The 22056-nt window shown below is 35.9% G+C and overlaps 1 protein-coding gene across 1 annotated transcript in view; it reads left to right on the top strand.

Annotated features, from left to right (window-relative positions):
- Sgt1 (suppressor of G2 allele of skp1) overlaps nucleotides 1–22056 on the top strand; it is a 153546-nt gene that overhangs the window by 33258 nt on the left and 98232 nt on the right. The window lies entirely within an intron of this gene.

The raw sequence follows: 22056 nt of genomic DNA, 5'->3' as shown, positions 1-22056 counted from the left end.
ATAAATATCCTGTGTGTCCAGCTTAAATGAGTTGTTTCTTTCAAGTAAATATTAACTTGAATTCTTCAAAAAGCTATCTGAGGCAGTTTGCAATTTTCCCTAATAGTTTTAGAAAAATCACTAGGTAGAATACTACATGATGTTACAAAATATTAGTGTTTTGGTAATAACAGTCATCATTTTATAACGATAATGTTTTCCACAGTCATCTTAATATCCTAGAAGAACTGATATGCATTGCCTTAAAATTCTTAAATTCCTACCTGCCATTAATTTCAGAAGAATTTATCCACACTTGAGGCATGTAGGTCTGTTAAGATAAGTCATGAAATCAGAGATGTAAGTGATTACAAATGTATATTGAACAGATAGTAAAGTCATTTTTTGTTTCAACACTCCTTGGTATTGTAAAAGTTTGTTTGTTGATGAACAAACAAAATTTAAAAAAATAAAATAAAATAAAAAACAGACCGAAAGCTTATATATACAGGTAACCATTGTATAATGCGGTACTTATACGATGCAGTTTCGATATAATGCGGTCTACAAATTGCAGTAACCCTTTATCTTTTCATATTTTTTCACCATGTGACTTAAAAATCTAATTTCATCTTCATTAAATTTGTGTCTGCCCGTATCGTACATGTAGTTATAAGTAGCGAATTTTAGGGGAAATATACTTTAGCACGCATGTACGTCAATTGTTTACCATATAAAGTGTTAATTATTGTTGAAAGTTGTCTTCGTTTTCTGCCAGGAAAGCGCATTAAAAATCATAAGTGTGTTGATCTTCTCAAGCTGAGCACTTCATTTTCTTCTGAGTTACATACAATATGTAATGCTTTTTTTATGTAAAAAAAATAATTTCTATAGTAATGGCCACATAGAGGGCTTTTGCAATATGGTTGAAAACGAAGTTAGTGAATTCATGGGGAAATAGATTTAAATGAGGAGAACTAATACAATTGATAGATAACGTCGAACCAAATGGTGGGGAAAGTTCTGTCGAAGATTCTGATTGTGATGAAGCCATTAAAAAAAAATTCAGTTTAAAGAAATTAGCAGAAGGATTGGACTTGGCAAGAAAGTTAGGAAGCTAGTTTACGGATAAGACCCCAGAATGGAGGGCTCCGGAAAATTCACGAGACAATTGGATATTTGTTTAGCTCCATATTATGAACTTAATAAAAAATTGCAGCATAGTGGTAAGCAAGGTCTTATTACTGACTTCTTGATAATTAAACCAGCCGAAGTATGCAATGAGAATTATACAAATGAAATCATCACTTGAAATCCAAGAGATTTCGAGTGATGATGGCTTCCGGCCACTCGTAAATGAAGAACATCTACGAAATCTTCGTTTTGAAGACAGTGATGACGATTGTAATATGCACTTTATTATGTGCAATGAAGCTTATGTACAATTTGTAATTTCATAAGTTTATACTATATATTTGTTTCATAGTTTGTTTTCTTAACTTACATGAATTACAAGAATTAAATAAAAATATATTTTTGTTGGGTATGTCATTCTTGTTTATATAATTAAAAAAAAAAAATGATTTCGGAACCTAACCCTATGTTTTGGAACCTAACATCTGCGTTATACGAGGGTTACCTGTATATCGAGATAAACATCAAATAACATACATTAATTATTTAAATTGTTATAAAAATGCCTGTTTTTATTGTGAATCTCACCCATGAAAGATTGGTGGCCATATTGTGATTGTTCATAGTCAATGGTCTCTCTCTCTTGTCACTTCAGTTCCAATAAGTAGAGTTGGTAGTCTTGCACCTCAATGAAATTCAGCTGCTACCTGAAGACATTCAAAAAAACATCCATATCCCTGGTAAGATTAAAACGTACTTGTTGGTTGGATAGCAGATATGCTTCTTAAGTTGGGTATTTTTTATTTGTTTAAACAATCCCAAATTATTCAAACCCCTTTTGAAAAAAAAATTCTGTGTCTTGGTTAATTTTAGGAAGACAGATGAAGACAGACTCAGTATTGTCATATGTACGGTGGTGTACTTCTTGATCTTTTTCTTCTGTTTCTACTGTGTTTTGCGTCACACAAACTTGTTTCATATTTTTGTTTCCCTTTTCAGCTCTTTTTTTAATTAGTCAGACTCAGAATTCATTCTGAAGTGTGACTAATTATTCCTCAGATTGTATTGATTTTTTGAAATGGATCTCTAGATTCCACTTTATCAATATGATTTATCTTCTTAAAAAATTGCATATTTGCAAGAGTTGCTTGTAAGGGCATAGCTACAGTGACATCAGTGTCACCTTTATGTCTCGGCCAAAAAAGTCTTTATGAAATGTGTGATACTGTAATTAAAGGAAGTTCTGTGTTCACTCTACATCTGAGTCCTAGAAAGCCGTGATTTTTTTGAACGGTCATTCTAAAATGCATTTACAAATGAGCAGAAACTGGTAACTTTGTCATGTGCATCTTCCCATCCACATGAAACAACTTGAATGAGCTATGTTGATGAAATATAATTGTTAGAAGTTTTTCCACTTGGTTATACTATAAATTAAAGATGCCAAGAATTTATATTCTTAGTTTAATCCTTCATCCAAGTGTAAGCAAAGAAAGTTTGTGCCTGAAGTAATTTCTGGCCTGAGAAACTCTTATATAGAAGCTAATGACTTCACATCACTGCCTTAGTATCCCATAATACAAGGCATGTATCCTTTTGGACATATATAATGCTATGCATTATGGGAAGGGTCACTACCCAGACCAGTTTTGACCTCTATTGAGGTCTCATCAGTGGGAGCCAGACCCAGAAGTTGTATTTGCAAAGACTGCAAATACAACTCATAAAAATATTTGCAAAGATTATAAATACAACTCAAAAGATAATTGTAATGTGAAATAAACTTTGACATGTAAAGGTAAGGATGTCATTTTGCCTCTTTCCAAGGCCTTGATAAGACCTCACTTGGACTATTGTATGCAGGTCTTGTCTCCTGATTTTTGCTGTGATTCTGGTACAGTGGAGAGAGAGAGAGAGGGGGAGAGGAAAGGAGAGTGTTACAAATGATATCAGGATTGTGGAATATTGATTATGAAGACAGACTGAGAATTTGTATACTGCAGACACTAGCAAACAGGAGAAAGAGGGATGATATGGTTGAGACTTTCAAACTTCTGAAAGATTCATACAGGATTTCAGTTGATGTTTATGGAAGATGTGGAAAGGACAAGAGGGCTGCATCCTTGGTAGCTGAGAATGAATGCTGCTAAGAAGTGGATGAGATGTACATTTTTCTCTCATAGTGTAGTGTGTGATTAGAATGGATTGCCATTGGATGGTGTGTTTGTGTGTGTGTGTGTGTGCAAGCAGTGTGAAAGAATTCAAGAACAAGTATGGTGGCTAGTGCATGTAGTATGTGGCCTCCCTCGATGAATACCTGACTCCCTGGAGTTCTCTTCTGAGCCAACTGTTTAATTTATATATTGACAACATAGCTAAAGGTTTAAAAGTAGATATTCAGTCGTTTGTTGACACTAAATTGGGAAGTACAGTTTTGAGAAGATCTGGGCCTTTATTACAAGAGAATTTTTAGTATCGTACTTTGAGGAGTTCAGTGGTAAGTGCAAAATTATGCTCATGAGCTAAGGAAGATGGAATGAGATGTGTTGTAGGAACTTTGCTCTAAGAAGTGGGGCAGTGAGGGAGCTTGAAATATTTGTGGATCAGCAGTTGAAGTTAAGGCAGTACATTACTCAGAAAATTGCTGCTATAATAAGAAGACCACTGGCAAGTAGGGATAAAGGAGTGAATGGCTCCACTATACTAGGATCATCTGAAAAGTTCTCAGCCTAACAATGAAAAAACAACGAATTTATAATTTCAAAATTATTATTTTTTCAACATAATCTCCCTTAAGACTAATACATTTATTCCAGTGATGCTCCAGCGCAATTATCCCATCCCTGTAGTGGTTCTCAGTAAGATCTGCAAAATACCCCTCTACAGCTGCAGTCACCTCTTAATTCGAAGAAAAACTCTGACTAACGAGGAAGAGTTTTAGTTTTGGGAAGAGAGAGAAGTCAAAGGGAGCCAAATCTGGGGAATAGGGTGGATGTTCCAACAATTCATAGTGCAGATCCCTTAATTTTCCCATTTCCAAAAATACCTTTGTGGGCAGGTGCATTGTCCTGATGAAAGATGATTATTTTTCTTCTGCAAATCGGGTCTTTTCTCTCAAATTTTTTGTCTAGTCTGGTTAAAAGATCGGAACAATATTCCCCGGTTATTGTTTTACTCTTTTCAAGATAATTAATAAACAAAATACCTTTAGCATCCCAAAACATTGATGCTATGACCTTTCCTGCTGATGGAGCCGACTTTGTCTTCTTTGGTGCAGATCAACCTGCTTCTGCCCACTGTTTTGACTGCTGTTTGGATCGTGGTGTGTAATGGTGAATCCAAGTCTCATTCATAGTAATAAATCGACACACAAAATCAGTTTTATGCTTGTTAAAACGCTCCAAGCACTGTTCAGAGAATTTCATGCGAGTGCATTTTTGATCTGCTGTGAGCAAGTGCAGCACCCATCTTGTGCAAAGCTTTTTCATTCACAATGCTTCATGCAGAATATATCCTACATGTTCTTTTGAAATGCCTATAGTCTCGACAATTTCACGCACTTTGACTCGCTGATCATCCAATACCATATCGTGCACTTGATCAATGATTTCTGGTGTTGTTGCACTTTGTGGACATCCTTCACATGGATCATCTTTGAGGCTGATATGCCCACGTTCAAACTCGGCAGCCCATTTCTTAATTGTTGAAAACTAAGGAAAAGAGTGCCATAAACTTTTATGAACTTCGAATGAATTTCTTTTGGCGTTAAACCTTCTTTTACAAAGAATTTTATCCATTTCAAGGGATACACACTTTTGATTCAAACAGCTGTATAAACAAACTACTTGATAGAATGCCTTGCAATTTCATGCGAGTGCTTATGACAGATGTACCAATTTAGAAAAAAAAATCTCTTGCTGATAGTGTTGCCATCTATGGTTGAGTCCGAGAACTTTTCAGACCACCTTCGTATATGATACTATTCAGACCTCATTTTGAGTTCTCTTCAAAAATCTGGTTTCCTATATCTGGTTGATAAGGAAACAGTGTGAGGGAGGACTAAGACTGTCTCAAGACTGTAGTATCTTGAGTAAAGAAGAAATTAAGGGAATATACTCTATGGAATTTTGTAGATTGGTGAAGTGATATGATTAAGGTATGCAAGTTGAAGAGTAATGAGTCTTTGGACTCCCTGGAGGTGTCAAATAATAATATAATATATAGGGAAATATCGCATATAGGAGTGAGATAACAAGTAGTCATCCATAGGAACTGTATGAGTCATCTGCAAAAGAAAGTAAAAAGTTGTGGGATGTTTACCATTGTGTATTTTGAAGGTTAGGCATGATGTATTTGTGATCTATGGGAGTTTAGCTTCTTGGAGTGAGAGAGTAAAAGATACAAGAGCTTATTAGTAAAGTTTTAAAATAAACCTTTAGAGGCCTAGTGGCAAAATCCGACAAAAAAACATAAGTAGATGCAGTCAAGGAAATGCACAGAGAAGTTGTTTGCAGAGATACAGTCTAGAAAGCAATCACAGAAAGTTCTGATCTCATAATTTTGTTTAATATCAATTTTTATGTATAAATAAATGTATATAGTTGCTTGTTGTGTTTAAAAATATTATATATATATTAAAATTATATGTAGACATTTTCCTGTATTAGACGTTTTCAACATAGATGACTAAAATGTTAGTTTCGAAGCTCTCTTTAGTGTGATTTTTTTTTTTTTTCTTTGTGATCACAGAAATCTAGTCCCGTGTGCAACCAGAGTAAGTACTTAGCTAACTGTTTACAAGCTGCAGTGATGATCACTGACCACTTCACGTCTATCTACTGAAGTTTTTAACAATTTATTTAGTGTAGTTCCAAGGTGTGCTCAGTATCATTTAGCTTAATAATGAACACTAATTTTATCTTTTGAATGTTATTGGCAAGTGATTAAATTTCTGGTGAGTTGCTCAAAGAAAAGCTAATCAGAGGTGGAGTGTGAAAGTTTTTTTGGTTTTTTTTTTTTTTTGGAACTATTATTGTTGTATAATGCTAGTAGCAAACTGCTATTAAATGAACTGTCATCAATCATACCCAAATTTTCCATAAGTTCACTGTTGTTAATTGGGCCCATGTTCTTGGAAATAGTTTGAGCTGTATAGTGTAATATGGCATAACTTTTGCTTTATTCTTTAAGATGGTGCATATCTTAGAAGGAGACAACTGAAACTTGAAGAAAACTTCCATCACTTTTATTCCCAGATTCACAAAGGCTTAAAATTTCACGTTTTTCTCTTCTAATAAGAGTTTTAATGGAACATGTGCACTAGATATATTAAAATAACTTTTATGACTTACACATGTAGCAAAAATTATATAGAATTTTATTTAAAAAATTCAAATATATTTCATCCAGTGTTAAGTGGACATCAGGGAGATAGACCATTAACTACATTCAAAACATGAATTGTGAAAATGAGTCATGAATCATGCATATATTATCTTGTGTCTCATTTGTAGCTAAAGTATATGATATTACACTATTTGAGTTCAAAGGAACAATTGTAGAAAGTTACATAGATTAAAAAAATAAATAATTTAAAATAATTATCAATTTAAACAAAAAAAAACTTATGAGCAATTAATAGTGATCAGTTCCTGTTCTTTTCTAATGTTATTACTTTCTTCTTCTTTTAGGACTTGATATTCTCCAACTCACTTTTCCTTTTTCTAGATATTTTTGAGGGAACATTTATGTACTCGAAATACTTTTAAATTATGCTTACAGTGAACTTAAAAGCAAGGCAGATCGCAACATATCACGTCAACTAATGTTGTAAACTGAAATTATCTGTGCACAGCAGGTTTTTTTTTTTTAATTGCAGTTATATATACAATATTTTGTGATGTAAAACTTAATTATTGGATTAAAAAAAATACCATGGTGATTGTTATTAGAAACCATTCATACTAGTTGAAATGTTTTATTTTTAGTTGTACGCTATGGTCTCAGTTGACTATAAAAAACACTCAGCCCACTTCAAAGCCAGTATAGAAAACCTTGCACTACAACATAATGGTCAGTTTTGACATCTCCTCCTTATTCACGAATGTCCCTCTCAAAGAAACCTTAGAGCTAATCCAAGCTAAATTTCCTCCCGATATCTCAGCCCTATTTCAGTTTACAATGAACTCAGGCTATTTCGTTTGGCAGGAAAAATTCTACAAACAGAGGGGACAGCCATGGGTTCACCACTTTCCCCACCCTTGGCCAACTTCTTTATGGAGGCTTTTGAAGAGAAAGCCTTAAACTCAGCCCCACAAAAACCTACCATATGGCTTCGCTTTGTTGATAATGTGTTCTCTATTTGGCCACATGGCCCAGATTCACTCCTCTCCTTCTTAACACACTTAAACAACGAACGCCCTAGAATCAAGTTCACCCTGGAAAAAGAGAAAAACACTAACCTCCCCTTCCAAGACGCACTAGTCACCCGCCAACCTGATGGAACCTTGGTTTTCTCAGTTTATAGAAAACCCACCCATACAGCAGATACATTGACCAACAATCCCTTCACCCCCCTCACAACAATATGGAGTTATTAAGACACTATTCAACAGGGCAAAAATAATCTGTTCAAATGATCAAGCCCTAACCACCGAACTAAATCACATCCATGACACTTTCTCAGCCAACAGCTACCCCCCAAAAGAATCCAAAAAATACTTAAACCAGTTATCCACAACCCACCTTCCCCACCCCTTCCTTCACAAAAAAGATTACTCTAAATCCATCATCATTTCCTACATCCGAGGCACCTCGGAAAAAATCAACAAAATTTTAAAAAAACATGACTTGACCACTTGTTACAGACCATATAGAAAATTGGCATCCCTTATCCGCTCCACTAAAGACCAACCACTTCCCTTAGACCTTCCTGGTCTAAGGGAAGTGGTTGGTATATCAGGTCCCTTGCAGCTGTAAATTATCCTACTTTGACCAAACAGGCAGGACAGCAAATATCAGAATCTCAGAATACAAGGATGACATCCAATTTCACCAGCACAGCCATTCTGGGCTTGCAGACCATGCTCTGGATACTCACCACAGAATAAGATGGAAGAAAGCCACAGTAATACACCGCAGCAAGTTCAAATATGAAAGACTATTCATGGAATCAGCCTCAGCCCTTAGGAACATGCCAAACCTCAACAAATTTGGATGCATGAGACTGCCCCAAATTTGGGAAACATTTATCACAAGAACTTCAGCACAAAGGCCAAGAACTACCAATATAGACCACCAGGGGGTACCATCAGGACTTTAGGAAAACGGTAGCTTCCTAGCTTCTGTTCTCATTTGCTGTTATGTAGTACTTGCATGCACTTGTCTTTGTATTAAGTTCCCAAGAAGATGGCAACGTGACGTTTGCCGAAATATCGGAAAGTATATATTAAAGTTTATTTAATTTATATTTCTAATCTATGCTGTCAATTCCTTAATTATTAGTTATCGTGTCTAACCAGCATATAAGCCTCTCTACAAGAAAAAGGAAGGGGAAACATATGCATGGATTTTCCTTTTATAAAAATGGAACTTATTTTAATGTGATACTTGAGCTTGTTGGCTTTTGCAAGTTTCAGCAATATCAGGTCTAATATGTGATATAGCTTACCATTATCTGTTTGTCTAATATTAGTAAGTCTTTCATGCTTTTTAGTTTTTATATTAGTTATTATTGAGTCAATATTGGTTATTATTGAGAAACCAAGCTCACACAAATATGATGTTGAAAAGTGTAACAAAATGTTCAGTATGGTCTTGTGAAGAGAGAGCTGGGTATTCAGCTTGGATGAAAATACAAAATTCCTCAAGAGTTATTTCAGAGAATTTCATTTTTAGAGTCTTCTTGTTCCTAATTGTTCTTTTTGTAATGCAATTTCACAACTTGATGTATTAATTGTGCCAACTGGATTTCGTATCCAGTCATAATTGTGTGTATTTAAGGAAGGAAAGTAACTTAATCTTTTCTTCCAATGTTGTTAATTGTTCTGTTATAATGGAAATAATTCCCTCCACATTTTTATTCAGAGTAGCCAATTGCATTCAGAACTGTGTCATGTAACATCTTTCACTGGCAGAACACTTGTAACCAGTTCGCTGGTTAAGAACCACTGCTCTAAGGTCTTTCCTAATAATCATATAATAATGAATAATTACATATTTTGAAGAAAAAAAAAATTGCTAAGCATGATAATATATATCACAATTTATTATGGCCATTTGAGTGATTAGAGTGCATATTATTTCTAAGACAAACTGTTTGATAGAATATTGGCAATGACATTATTTTTTCTTTTTAAATCTACTTAGCCATTACTAACTTCTTCAGGGGAAGTATAGTCGGTGCATTGAAACCAGATGAATTGATGTAAATAAATTGTCATGCTATATACATGTAAAGCTGAATAATAAGATATGAAATACTTTATTTATTTTTTACAATAAGAAAAACAAATTCTTTAAATTTGTTATCTTAGTTTTTGGTATTAACAATATCCATTAATTTGTCTAATATCTTTACTATTTGCTTATAAAATTAATTTAAAGAGCACTCGAGTAATTAAAATCTGAGATACCAAGGAGTTATTTAAATTCCATTTAAAACAGAGAAAAGAATTAAGAGTCAATAGTTTAGGGAAACATTATTTAACAAGGATAATTTTATAGATGTTCAAAGGCAATGCTTATTTATAACAAACATATTTATACTAAGGAGAATTATCTTAAGAAGACCAATCTCTTTACAAGATGCCGTTGGAAATTAGACTGATCTTTTGTTTCTCCCCTTAACAAAAAGTAAGATACAGTAACGAACAAATGAATCTGAACAAGCCAAATTTTTGTCAGGTCTATGTATTTGGTGTTGTTTTTGTTTCAATTCACAATAATTTTGGTTTTAATTCACTATTTTAGTTGTGTGCTTTGTGTTTTAACTGTCTCTACGATGTTCATTAATAGTGTTCATCATCATCATAGTTTATTCTCAATATGATACAATGTGGAAAGGGAAAAGTGATTTATATTAAAAATTAAATGTAGAAATTATTTTACCTTGGGTATAATAAACTGGTTTTACTCCATTTCCCAAGTAAGCAAACAGACAAGCAAGTCAAGTTTGCGCCTGCAAGTGTTGCAAGTCTAGCTGACCCTGCACGTAGTGCAAGACCAAGGCAACTCATGGTAAAAGTAGAATAAGCTCTGATCACTAATCTTAATATTTACCCTTAATGCAAAGCCCATCTCCTGGAGGAGATGTATGATGCTTTGTATTAAAGGCAAGAGGCCACTACCCAGACTGGTTTCGACCTTTATAGAGATCTCATCAGTGGGAGCCAGGCTAGAAATACCAAGATTTTAGTAATACAGAGCTTATAAGTATTTTACAAGAACAAGTTACCATAAGGTGTTTTTACCTTATTAAATAAAAATCTCAGGAGGAGATATAAATGTAGAAATTATTTTACCTTGGGTATAATAAATGTTAAAGATACCAAGCTATTTTAAACCTGGTTTTACTCCATTTCCCAAGTAAGCAAACAGACAAGTCAAGTTTGCACCTGGTTTGTCTGGTTTGTACAAGATGAGGGATTCCAAAAAGGGGAGACTTCAGGATGTCTGAGTTGTAGTTTTTTGACTATATTGACAAGTGGTTCTTGCTTAGTCAGATTAAGCACAGCATCAAAGTGTATCCAAGGATCAGTCTGAGACATGTAGTTCCAAAGGAGTTAATTAGATCTGTAGTTTTTTTTTTTGGTGCTTATTGTCTAAGTTTAGAACCATACAAGATGGATCTGCTGGTTATATAATATAGTCTTAATTTTTGTCTTTAATGATGAGATGGGACAGAGTTTTTATGGAAGACTAGAGCCAGCAGTTTAAGTTTTCTAATATCATTTTCTGTATTGCTGATTATTAGTGTAAACAAGTTGGCATTGCAGTGTATTCATTTTGTATAGCTATAAAATGGATACATCCCTAAGAAAGTGTTCAGAAATATATACAGGGTGTTCGGGATAAATTTGACATATTTATAATTAATTATATTTTTACGTAAGTTACATGTATTAACACACACTTCTCTTCATTTAAAAGTTTGGACCCTTCTTCATTCATATACAAGATGTCAGAAAGGATGGATAGCTGGAACCCACCTGAATCATGGAAGAGAATAACTTGTATCATGATGATTCGTGCCCGCCATCAAAATAAGGATATTACGACTGCTGCCCAATGCTCCCTGAATACAGTAAAAACAATCAGGCATGAACTAGAGACTTGCAATGGTGACTACGAGGATGTAGCAAGAAGAAAGATCCCTAGCAGACGATCTGATTGCGTTCGTACAGCAGAATTCCTCGCAAATCTGCAGGAACAGGTGTTGAAGAACACTGGCATTGGAATTCGGGCTTTGTTCGTGGAGTTGCTAACTGTAGTCAAGCCCTGGATAACAAGGGTAGCCAATGGTAGGCCGTATGTATGGCAGCAGGATTCGGCCCCTTGCCACACCTCTGGGAAAAGTCAAAAATGGTTGTCTGAAAATTTCTACGACTTCACCAGTCCAAATGTTTGGCCTCCAAACTCCCCAGACCTTAACCCCATGGATTATTTTGTATGGGGCGCAGTTGAAAAAGACACCAATCGCACTTCCAGTAATACAAAAGCCCAGTTAATGGATAAAATTAAAACAGTTTTTGCGGCCCTTCCCAGGGAGACTGTAGCATCAGCTTGTTCGAGGTTCCGAAGCAGAATTGAAGCTGTGATCAATGCTAATGGTGGTTATTTTGAGTAAATCTTGTTGATAGTATTGTAATTAACTCTGCCTGTAATGTTTTTTTGTCAATTCATTAAATTTAATAGATACAAAGAAGATTTTCTTTTTCCTTACGAAACTGTCAAATTTATCCCGAACACCCTGTACTCTTTCTCAGCACGCATCCATGACTCAGACAAATTGCCAATGAGTGTGGTGTTGATTTGGATACTGGTAATATGATTTTAAAGAGATTTAAGGAGATGGGTACCTTTTTTCTCCTGACAGAGAAGGAAAATGTGGGCAAAAAAAGGAAACACTTATTCAAGATTGTTTACTAGGTAGGAAAAGCAAAATGAATCTAAGATTGTCTGCTGTAGCTGAAAAGATTCTGTTTTACACATGACGGTCTAGGATCACTTGTGCCTGTTGACGTTATGATGAAAAGTGATGAATAAAAATATTGGAGAAAAGAGTGATGCCACAGATCCAGATAGACAAAGAAAAAAAAAAAAAAAAAAGTGAAAGAGTTCCTCAAAAATCACAACATCCAATTGCTTCAGTAGCCAAGTAACTCTCCTGACATTAACCCAATAGAAAATTTGTGGGCCATAGTGGAAAAGAGACTTGGAAAATTAAATTGTGACACAAAGGATAACTTAATACAATTAATACATTGTAAAAATATGGTTTCGAGATGCAGAAATAAGAAAAATGTGTTCTACGTTGGTAGAGGCCATGCCTAAGCAAATTAATGAACTTATTAGGAGCAGAGGAGCACAGATAAATTGTTAGGTAAAGTTGGAGTTTAATTTTTGTACTTATTTTCTGGAAAAATTTTTGTTTAAAATGTGATTGTTCAAATTAATTTGTTCACTACTTGCAGAATTGAGTTTTGCAAGCACTGAAGTTGTAGGGTTGTCAAATCCCACTGAAGAACATTATAGAGAATATTTAATTTTTTATACAAGAATCCTCTGAACTCTCAGCAAAATTATGCACTGCATATGCAATCAACTGGTGAATATCATTTGATATATAAAATGAAAAATCATTGATATATTGAATCTAAGTTGATTTCTTCATGAAAAGAGCCTCTTTCAAACACAATTCACTTAGTGCAGCCTTTTATCCTGAATTTGAATGTATACTTTCTTTCTACGCGAGGTCATCAGTTATACAAATTGCCACAAGCTGATTCATCTGAATTTGAACAATCTTCAGAAATAGAATTCGTCCTTATGTTTGGACACCATGTACTGTTTTACCTAGAATGCTGAAAAAAGATACAATCTTTGTACGGCTTTCAAACCGCATCAGAAATTGGCTCCCCTTATCAGCTCTCCTAAGGATCCACTTCTTCTCTCTGTTCCAGGTCTTGACTAGGTTCCTTTTTCTTGCAAATTATTTTATTATGGTCAAACCGGGAGATCTGCCACTGCAACTATGGTCATTCTCGTCTAGCTGATCATACTTTGGATATCTTGCACAGAATCAAATGGGAAAATAGAAAAACTTAATATATTATGCTTCATCGCAACAAATATGAACTTGAAAGAATTTTCTTAGAAGCAGCAGCAGATTTGGCAAACCAACCTAATCTTAATAAATATGGTTGTTAAATTTACAAAGTTTGGGAAACTAATTCTTAGGCCTCCCATCCAACAGCCAAGACTAGCCAACAACACCAATAGTTTGTGCTCCAAATAGGACTTTAGGCTTTTAGTCTAATTTTTTTTTCAGTTATTGTTCTGTGTGTTTTTGTGTGCATTTTTGGAATTTTGATGTTGTATCCCTGACAATATATCCATGATCATATATTTTTTTCTCTGTGATAAAGACAAAATATATGATCCAATAAATTTGTATTTTATTGTTCCTCTGTGCTGTATTCATTCATTAAACCGTAAGAGTTTAAACCAGCACATAAGCCTAAATATTAGAATGCAGTACAGTGTTTTGCAAGTGTTAAGATTAACAAAGTTAACCAAACTCCATGGAAGAATATTTTGGAGATCAGGATTTAGGATAATATAGTAGAGGTTGCTCTGAGGGTTGTGATTTATATACTACAAGGTATGTCAAGTTGAGTAGTTTTGTGTTCTATGATCAGCAAAACTGTATATTGAATTAACAGTCAACTGGAATAGATCATTGATATATAGTAGGAATAGGGTTGGTGAGAGAAAACAGAGCCTGCAGAACTCAGCATTAGTTGCATAGTTAAAAATAATGAACTAACCACCATTATATATAACGTGTCCAATCAGAAAGCAGCCAACCGAGTTGCAAAAGTCACAAGACTAACCAAATGATGAAAGCTTATTTAATAGACCTTTGTGCCATATCCAGTCAAAACCTTGGAGATATCAAGAGCAACCACTTAAATTTGCCAAACGTTTCCATAATATTTGCCTAGAGATGTCAGTTGTAATTCTCTCTCTCTCTCTGGAAAGCCTTGTTTTACTGATATCCTTTTCAGCAGTGGCTGAAAGGCAGAGACCAGCTGCCCATCTTCAGAAACTTGCTAAAGGAGCTCTGCCTACATTCTGTGGAAATAAAATGCATTAGATGAATTTATTTCAGTGTGTGTTTATATCTTAGAATAGAGCAAACTTTTTGTGGAGATGGATTATTTACTTATAAGATAAATGTCAAATATTTTCTATAAGTAATCTACATCCAAGTATGAAATGTAAGACAATTGTGATAACTATCTGAAAATATGATCAATTAAGATTTGGCATTAGTGAAACCTGGTTATCAGAATCAGATATGGAAACTAGCACTGAGTATCATGGGTGCACTATTTTAAGAATGACAGAAGAGATGGGAGGTGAAGTGGGAGTTACTACTAATGACATCAGACGACTTAAGTCCAGTTAGCAAGAAAACAATGATGGTAACAATGTCCCATGTAGCAGTGAGTTTGAAGCTACCCAGTGTGAAGTGAAAGCTAACAGAATGAAATATATGGTTGAGTGTTGCTACAACCTGTCAAACAGGAGACGAAGAATTAGCCTTATGGGTACTCAATGAGTGATCATTGTGGGTGACTTTAATTATCCAAACCTTGATTGGATAGAAGAGAAATCTCACGAGAAGAATGAAGAGGAATTTATCAAATTGAGGGATAATTTTCTCAAGCAGCATGTGAAAGAAGGAACTCTAGCTCCAAGAGTGTTAGATTTGTTCATAGTGTCATAAGGGGTCTCTGTTAAGAATATGACTATTTTGTGGCCAGTTTGTGACAGTGGTTATGTAGTGCTTTCTTGGGAAGTATCTAATTATATTGATGTTCCCGTTAGAGCAGGTTACAAAATGAACTACAAAGCTGGAAATTATCAACTTAGGAGAATACTGTCTTTGGTCCCATGGTATCAGGTACCGAATGGGAGAAATGTCAACAGTACATAGGAATCTTTGAAAAAGTGGTTAAATGAGGCAGTATCTGAATAAATCCCTAGTGTTCTAAAAATAAATAGGTTGAGAGTGAAACAGCTGTGCAACTTATTAAGCAAGAGATCCACAAGAAGATAATGTGGAAAGAATATCATGAGAATAAGTGAGAGGAGTTATGTATAAAGTGCAGGCCAAAACAAAATAACTAGTATTGTGCAGAAAGTTAAGTTGGAGTATGAAAAGAAATTGGCTATGCAGGCTAAAAGCAACACAAAAAGAATTTTATTGTTATGCCACAAGCAAAAGAAAGAATAAATGTGGAAGAAGAAGAATGTTTAAAGATGTCTGGATAAGAATTTGTTAATAGAGACAAATGGAATATCATCACATATGCTAAAGGAATGTTCAACTGAATTGGCTACACCTTTCACATGTTAATATAACTTGAGTCACAGCTCAGGAAAGATGTTCAGGAATGAAGGAATGTATGATAGTTTCATTGTACAAGGGTGGTGCAAAAACTGTTTTGTCTAACTACCGACTTAGTAGTATCTCTGGTGTGGTAGTGAAGATTTTAGAGAAGTTGGTAAGAACTTGCATACAGAAATGGGTAGACAAGCAGTCTATACTCTGTAGGGAACAACATGGGTTTACTAAAGGAAGGTCATGTTTTAGCAATTTGCTCATATTTTTTTTATTATTATTATTATTTCAGGCAACTCCAAGGAGTCGACAGACTCATCAAGGGAGGCCCTAACATCATGTCAAGAACAACTATTCGACATTTACACAGTATCTATCATACCTTGCCTTGGACTCATTCACGGTCATAGCACCCACAACAGACTCTGGCAGCTTATTCCACTCATTCATCACTCTCCAAGTAAAAAACCTAGCTCTAACACCCGTGCTAACCACGTTCTTGCCCAGCTTCCATGTATGGCCCCTTGTCCTCCCACCACCAGTCCTATTCTCAAAAATATCTTCTGAATTAATCTTACAGAAACCCTTCAGTAATTGGAATGTCTCAATCATATCACCCCTTTTCTGCCTATCAACCAATTTTTACAACCCACAAATCTTCAACCTGTTCTCATAAGGTTCATTCCACAGACCTGCTATCATCTTGGTCACTCTTCTCTGGATCCTCTCCACCTCCTCCCCAACAAGAAGAAACCCTGGTGCCCATATCTGGTCACAGTAGTCTAGATGGGGTCTTATCAAGGCTCGATACAGAGGAACAATAACTTGTTTGTCTCTGCTTGTTAAAGTATTTTTCAGAAGAAAAGTGATTTGATAAGCTGATTTAGCCACTTTTGCGATGTGTCCCCTAAACTTCAACTCCCTATCCACCAGCACTCCCAAATCCCTAGCCTCATCAATCTCCTGGAGTACGGTTCCACCAATGTGATATACTGCTGCTAATCTTTTTGCCCCAAAATGCATAATCTTATACTTAGCCACATTAAATTGATATCCATTTTCCTTAGCCCAGTCCTCCAAACTATCCAAATCATCTTCTAAAATTTTGACATCCTGTGCACTCACAATTGCTCTACCCAACTTTACATCATCAGCAAACAAGTGAACACTTTCTCTCAGATCCTTTCCTATATCGTTAATGAACAAACTGAATAGTAGTTGTCCAAGAACAGAACCCTGCAGCACACCACTAGTCACAAGCCGTCTTTTGGACTCAACTCCTGAATAAACCACTCTCTGGTATCTCTCCATCAACCACCCTCCTATCCATCTCACCAACTCTATATCCATCTCCATCTGCTCCAGTTTACTTATTAGAGTTCCATGTGGTATCCTGTCAAAAGCCTTGGCAAGGTCCAGTAGAATCACTGTAAACCCATTACCTTTATCCAGTTCAGCCGTCACTGTGTTATAAAATATGAGCAAGTTACTGAGGCATGATCTACCTGTCACAAAATCATGTTGTTCCCCATACAGTATCCCATTTTCATCTATCCACTCCTGTATTCTTCTCTTGACTAATTTCTCCAAGACCTTGACAACGATTCCTGATATGGTAATCAGTCGGTAATTTACAGCAGCAGTCTTGGAACCTCCTTTATGCAGTGGAACCATTTTCCACTCTTTCCACCCCTTCGGGACTAACCCTGACCCGAGACTCAAATTAAACAAAATGGTCAAGGGTATTGACAATTCTTTAGCCGCTTCACGTACGACATGGGCTGGATACCATCCAATCCCACAGTTGGTTCATTCATTCCTGCAATGTCACCACCTGGATGATATATTCTTGCAAAGTGCTCGCTCAGTAATTCAACTATATCAACTGATTTGGTTACCTCCCTACCATTGGCATTCTTTAAAATCATTCTGCCATATATTTTTCTTTTACTTGCAACATATCAAAAAAACTGTTTTGGATTCTTTTTAGCCTGCATGGCCAATGTTCTTTCATAATCCTTTTTTGTTTTTCTTACCACACTTGTTACCCTTCTGGCTTGCGCTTTATACCGTTCATGTGCCTGCCGGTCACCTTTCTCCTTAAATTCCCTCCATAGTTGTTTCTTTTTTTGCAGCTCAGGCTTAATGGTGTTATTCATCCATTTAACCTCTACTTGATTTATTATTCGAACTCTAGGTATACAGTCAGCCATTGCTTCGTGTAAACACTTCTTAACCGCCTCCCATGCACTATCAACATCTAGCCCTTGCAGTTGTACATGCCATGGCATTGAACCAATCAAACTCCTAAGCTTGTCATACTTACCAGCCTGATAATCCCACATGTACCCTGTCTTAATTGTAAATTCCACACCTCTAGCCACCTCCCAAGTCAAGACCTTATGATCACTCTTACCAATTGGTGGCAACGTGGTCATATTCGTTATACAACCAAATTCTCAGATGCAATTACTAGATCAAGCACTCTCTGACCCCTAGTATTTTCCATTACATGCTGTCGCAGATAGTTATCCCTTAATAACCACATAAAATCCAATTCATTCCTCCCATGTGTCCTCTCCTCCTTCCAATCAATGTTACCATCATTGAAATCTTCCATAATAATTACCCTCCTTCCACTCATTTCTTCTATTTGCTTATGCATACTTCTCCACCATCTATTCCATCACCTGGTCTATAGCAGCACCCAACTGTATATTTTGTTCTGCTAGTTTCAATCTCACACCAAATAGCCTCAGATGTGCTCTTTTCTCTATCCTGCAGTTCTACTTCTATTCTCCTTGGCTGTAGCTCATCAGCTATCATCAATAACACTCATTCCCCCATTTTATTCTCCCTGTCACTCCTGAACACACCGTACCCCTCACATTCAATCCCACTAGCTGTGTCATCTTCTGTCAGCCATGTTTCACTAATGCCAGTAACCTGTGTTTTGAGGTTGAGGATATTTTGTAACAATGTTACGGCCAAGTTGGATAAAGGGAATGGATACACTATGATAATGTTGGATTTTGCTAAGGCATTTGATAGGATACCACATAAAAGGTTGTTACATAAACTGAAGAATATGGAATCCAAATATAAACTCTTGACTTGGATTAGTAGATGGTTGACAAACAGATATCAACACATGGTGGTTGTGAATCTGATATGCTACTGATATCAAGCACTTACAAAATGATTTGAATAGACTGGAAATTTGAGCAAACAAAAATGGCTGTCAGTTTAATGTTAGAAAGTGTAAAGTTATGCACTTTGGCATGATGAGATTTCCAGCAGCATATTATATTAGTGGAGTTATGCTACAAGAAACTGAGGCTAGGGATCTTGGCATCATATGTCACACAGTGATATGTGTTCTTCTTTTTCGTTAAGAGAACCTTCTATTGGACCATACGCACAGTTAAGTTTGTGAAGTTTTGCTGTACTATCATGTGTATTTATTTGTGATTTAAGCCAAATTTGTGGCAGTTTGGTCAGAAAAGTCCCAAATTGTCAGCCCATCCTCATTCATTCAGTACCCAGTGGATGCCTACTAAAGGGTATACCATGTGAAGGTTGGACATTAAGTCAGAAGCCCCAATTTAAGCTGAATGAGAAGCTAGATTTTTTTTATTTAAGCAATTGAATGTAGGCTGCATTTTTTATCTTGGACTGTAGGGGCACTTTTTTGAGAACCAGATTTAGCTGGGAGGAGAATGATCTGTAGAAAAGGAGACATGAAAATAACAGAGTTGCCAAAAGGAAAGCAGACATCCACAGTATATTGGGAGGGATAACTGGTTGACATCCAAAGCATTGGAGGAATAATCAAGATTGTCTGGTACTATGGTTGGTAGGGTAACTGTTTCTGGTAGAGTATGACCAATGGCAAGTTGGTTTTCTTTCTGTCCTGATCTCTGTAGTTGGAAAAAGGGAAACCAATTTGTTTTATTAACTTGGTCTCTAGGAAGACTGTCTCACAGTTTGGTAATTATGAGGGTGGTCTGAAAAGTTCTCGGCCTAACAATGAAAAAACGAATTTATAATTTAAAAATTATTTTTATATTTCAAATAATCTCCCTTAAAACATTAATTCCAACGCCATTATCCCATCCCTGTAGTGGTTCTCAGTAAGATCTGCAAAATACCCCCCTCTACAGCTGCAGTCACCTCTTGATTCGAAGAAAAACATTGACCAACGAGGAAGAGTTTTAGTTTTGGGAAGAGATAAAGTCAGAGGGAGCCAAATCTGGAGAATAGGGTGGCTGTTACAACAATTCATAGTGTAAATCCCTTTGTAGGCGGGTGCATTGTCCTGATGAAATGATTTCTTCTTCTTCTGCAAATTGGGTCTTCTCTCACGAATTTTTTCGTCTAGTCTGGTCAAAAGATCGGAATAATATTCCCCAGTTATTGTTTTACCCTTTTCAAGAAAATTAATAAACAAAATGCGTTTAGCCTCCCAAAACACTGAAGCCATGAGCTTACCTGCTAATGGAACCAACTTTGTCTTCTTTGGCACTGAACAACCGGCTTCTGTCCACTGTTTTGACTGCTGTTTGAATCATGGTGTGTAATGGTGAATCGAAGTCTCATTCATAGTAATAAATAGACACACAAAATCAATTTTATGCTTGTTAAAACGCTCCAAGCACTGTTCAGAGATTTTCATGCGAGTGCGTTTTTGATCTGCTGTGAGCAAGCGCGGCACCCATCTTGTGCAAAGGTTTTTTTTCATTCGCAATTCTTCATGCAGAATATATCCTACATGTTCTTTTGAAATACCTATAGTCTCAGCAATTTCACGCACTTTGACTCGCCGTTCATCGAATACCATATCGTGCACTTGATCAATGATTTGTGGTGCTGTACACTTTTTGGACGTCCTTCACATGGATCATCTTTAAGGCTGGTATAGCCACATTTGAACTCGGCAGCCCATTTCTTTATTGTCGAAAATGAAGGAGAATAGTGCTCATAAACTTTTATGAACTTTGAATGAATTACTTTTGGCATTAAACCTTCTTTAACAAAGAATTTTAACCACACGATACTCAATTTATCCATTTCAAGGAATACAAGCAACGTTTTTGCTTCAGACAGCTGCATAAAACAAACTACTTGATAGAATGACTTGTAATTTCACATGGATGCTTATGACAAATGTACTAACTTAGAAACAAAAAAAAAAAAGAAAGAAAGGAATCTTGCTGATAGAGCTTCCATCTATGGTTGAGGCAGAGATCTTTTCAGACCACCCTCGTATATTGTATGATATCAACTTTTAGGATAAGTAGTCAAAAAGGGCAGCATGGTCATCAGAATTAGGTGAGCAGCAAATGAAAGCTATAAATTATGAGGTAAGGAATAAATCTTCAGCTAGAGCAGATTGAAAAGCAGGGATTTCAAATATCCCTTACAAAAAGCAAGGTATATCTGATTTAACAAAAGCACATGTTCCTCTTTTTTTTTTTTTTTTTGCAGACTTCATCATGTTAGTTGCAGTTGGAATCATTGAGGTAGGCTGTAGTCATTGGGTTTCAGTTAGAAATAGCAGATCAGGTTTTGATGTCTGTAAGTGGTAGTACATATCAGTGTTTGTATTGAGGCATTGAATATCGGGGAAAATGAATGTGGAAGGGTTTTTTATTGGAAGAAATCTTAGTGTTATTTTGGAGTTTTTTGTATATTTTTATTTTTTTATATTTTTGTTGTATTTTTCATATTTTTTGTTATTTTTGTGGGAGATTTTTTTTTTTTACATCTGCAGTTATACTAATATTTGTATAACTGTCTTTCATGGTGGAGTTGATATAGGAAACTTTAAAAGAGCAGAGTTGTATAGCTCAGATGAATGAATTGTGCGTATAACTCTCATGCAGGGAGTATCCAGATTTCAATCCAAGTGTGACCTCAGACAGTGCTCCCTGCACACACCCTCTTGCCAAGTCATGCCTAGAGGGTGACCTGGCAGAGTAAGCGGCAACAAGATTATTGCCAACTGATTGAGATGCCTCCAACAGTGTGTTACAATCAGATTCAGTCCCATGTATTAGCTGGTGGCCAGCCTACCAAACTGCTTTATTGTTGTACCCTCAAATGGACAAGCTACTGGCTCCTTATCTCAATAACAGTGTGTGTATACTCAGCAAGACCATCTATATTGTATGGAGGAAGAAAGAGGGATAACTAAAATTTAGAAATGAAACATAACAGTAGTCATTTCACACCTCCAAAGAGCAGGGCAGTACGACATAAGAGGTATAGTTGGCATTTCCTCCAACTAGGTATACTTTTGAGGCAGCAAT

The sequence above is a fragment of the Typopeltis vanoorti genome, chromosome 13 (genome assembly GCF_054136105.1).
Source record: "Typopeltis vanoorti isolate ZY-2024b chromosome 13, IOZ_Tvanoo_1.0, whole genome shotgun sequence".
Classification (NCBI taxonomy): Eukaryota; Metazoa; Arthropoda; class Arachnida; order Uropygi; family Thelyphonidae; genus Typopeltis; species Typopeltis vanoorti.
This window is presented reverse-complemented; position numbering and strand designations above follow the sequence as displayed.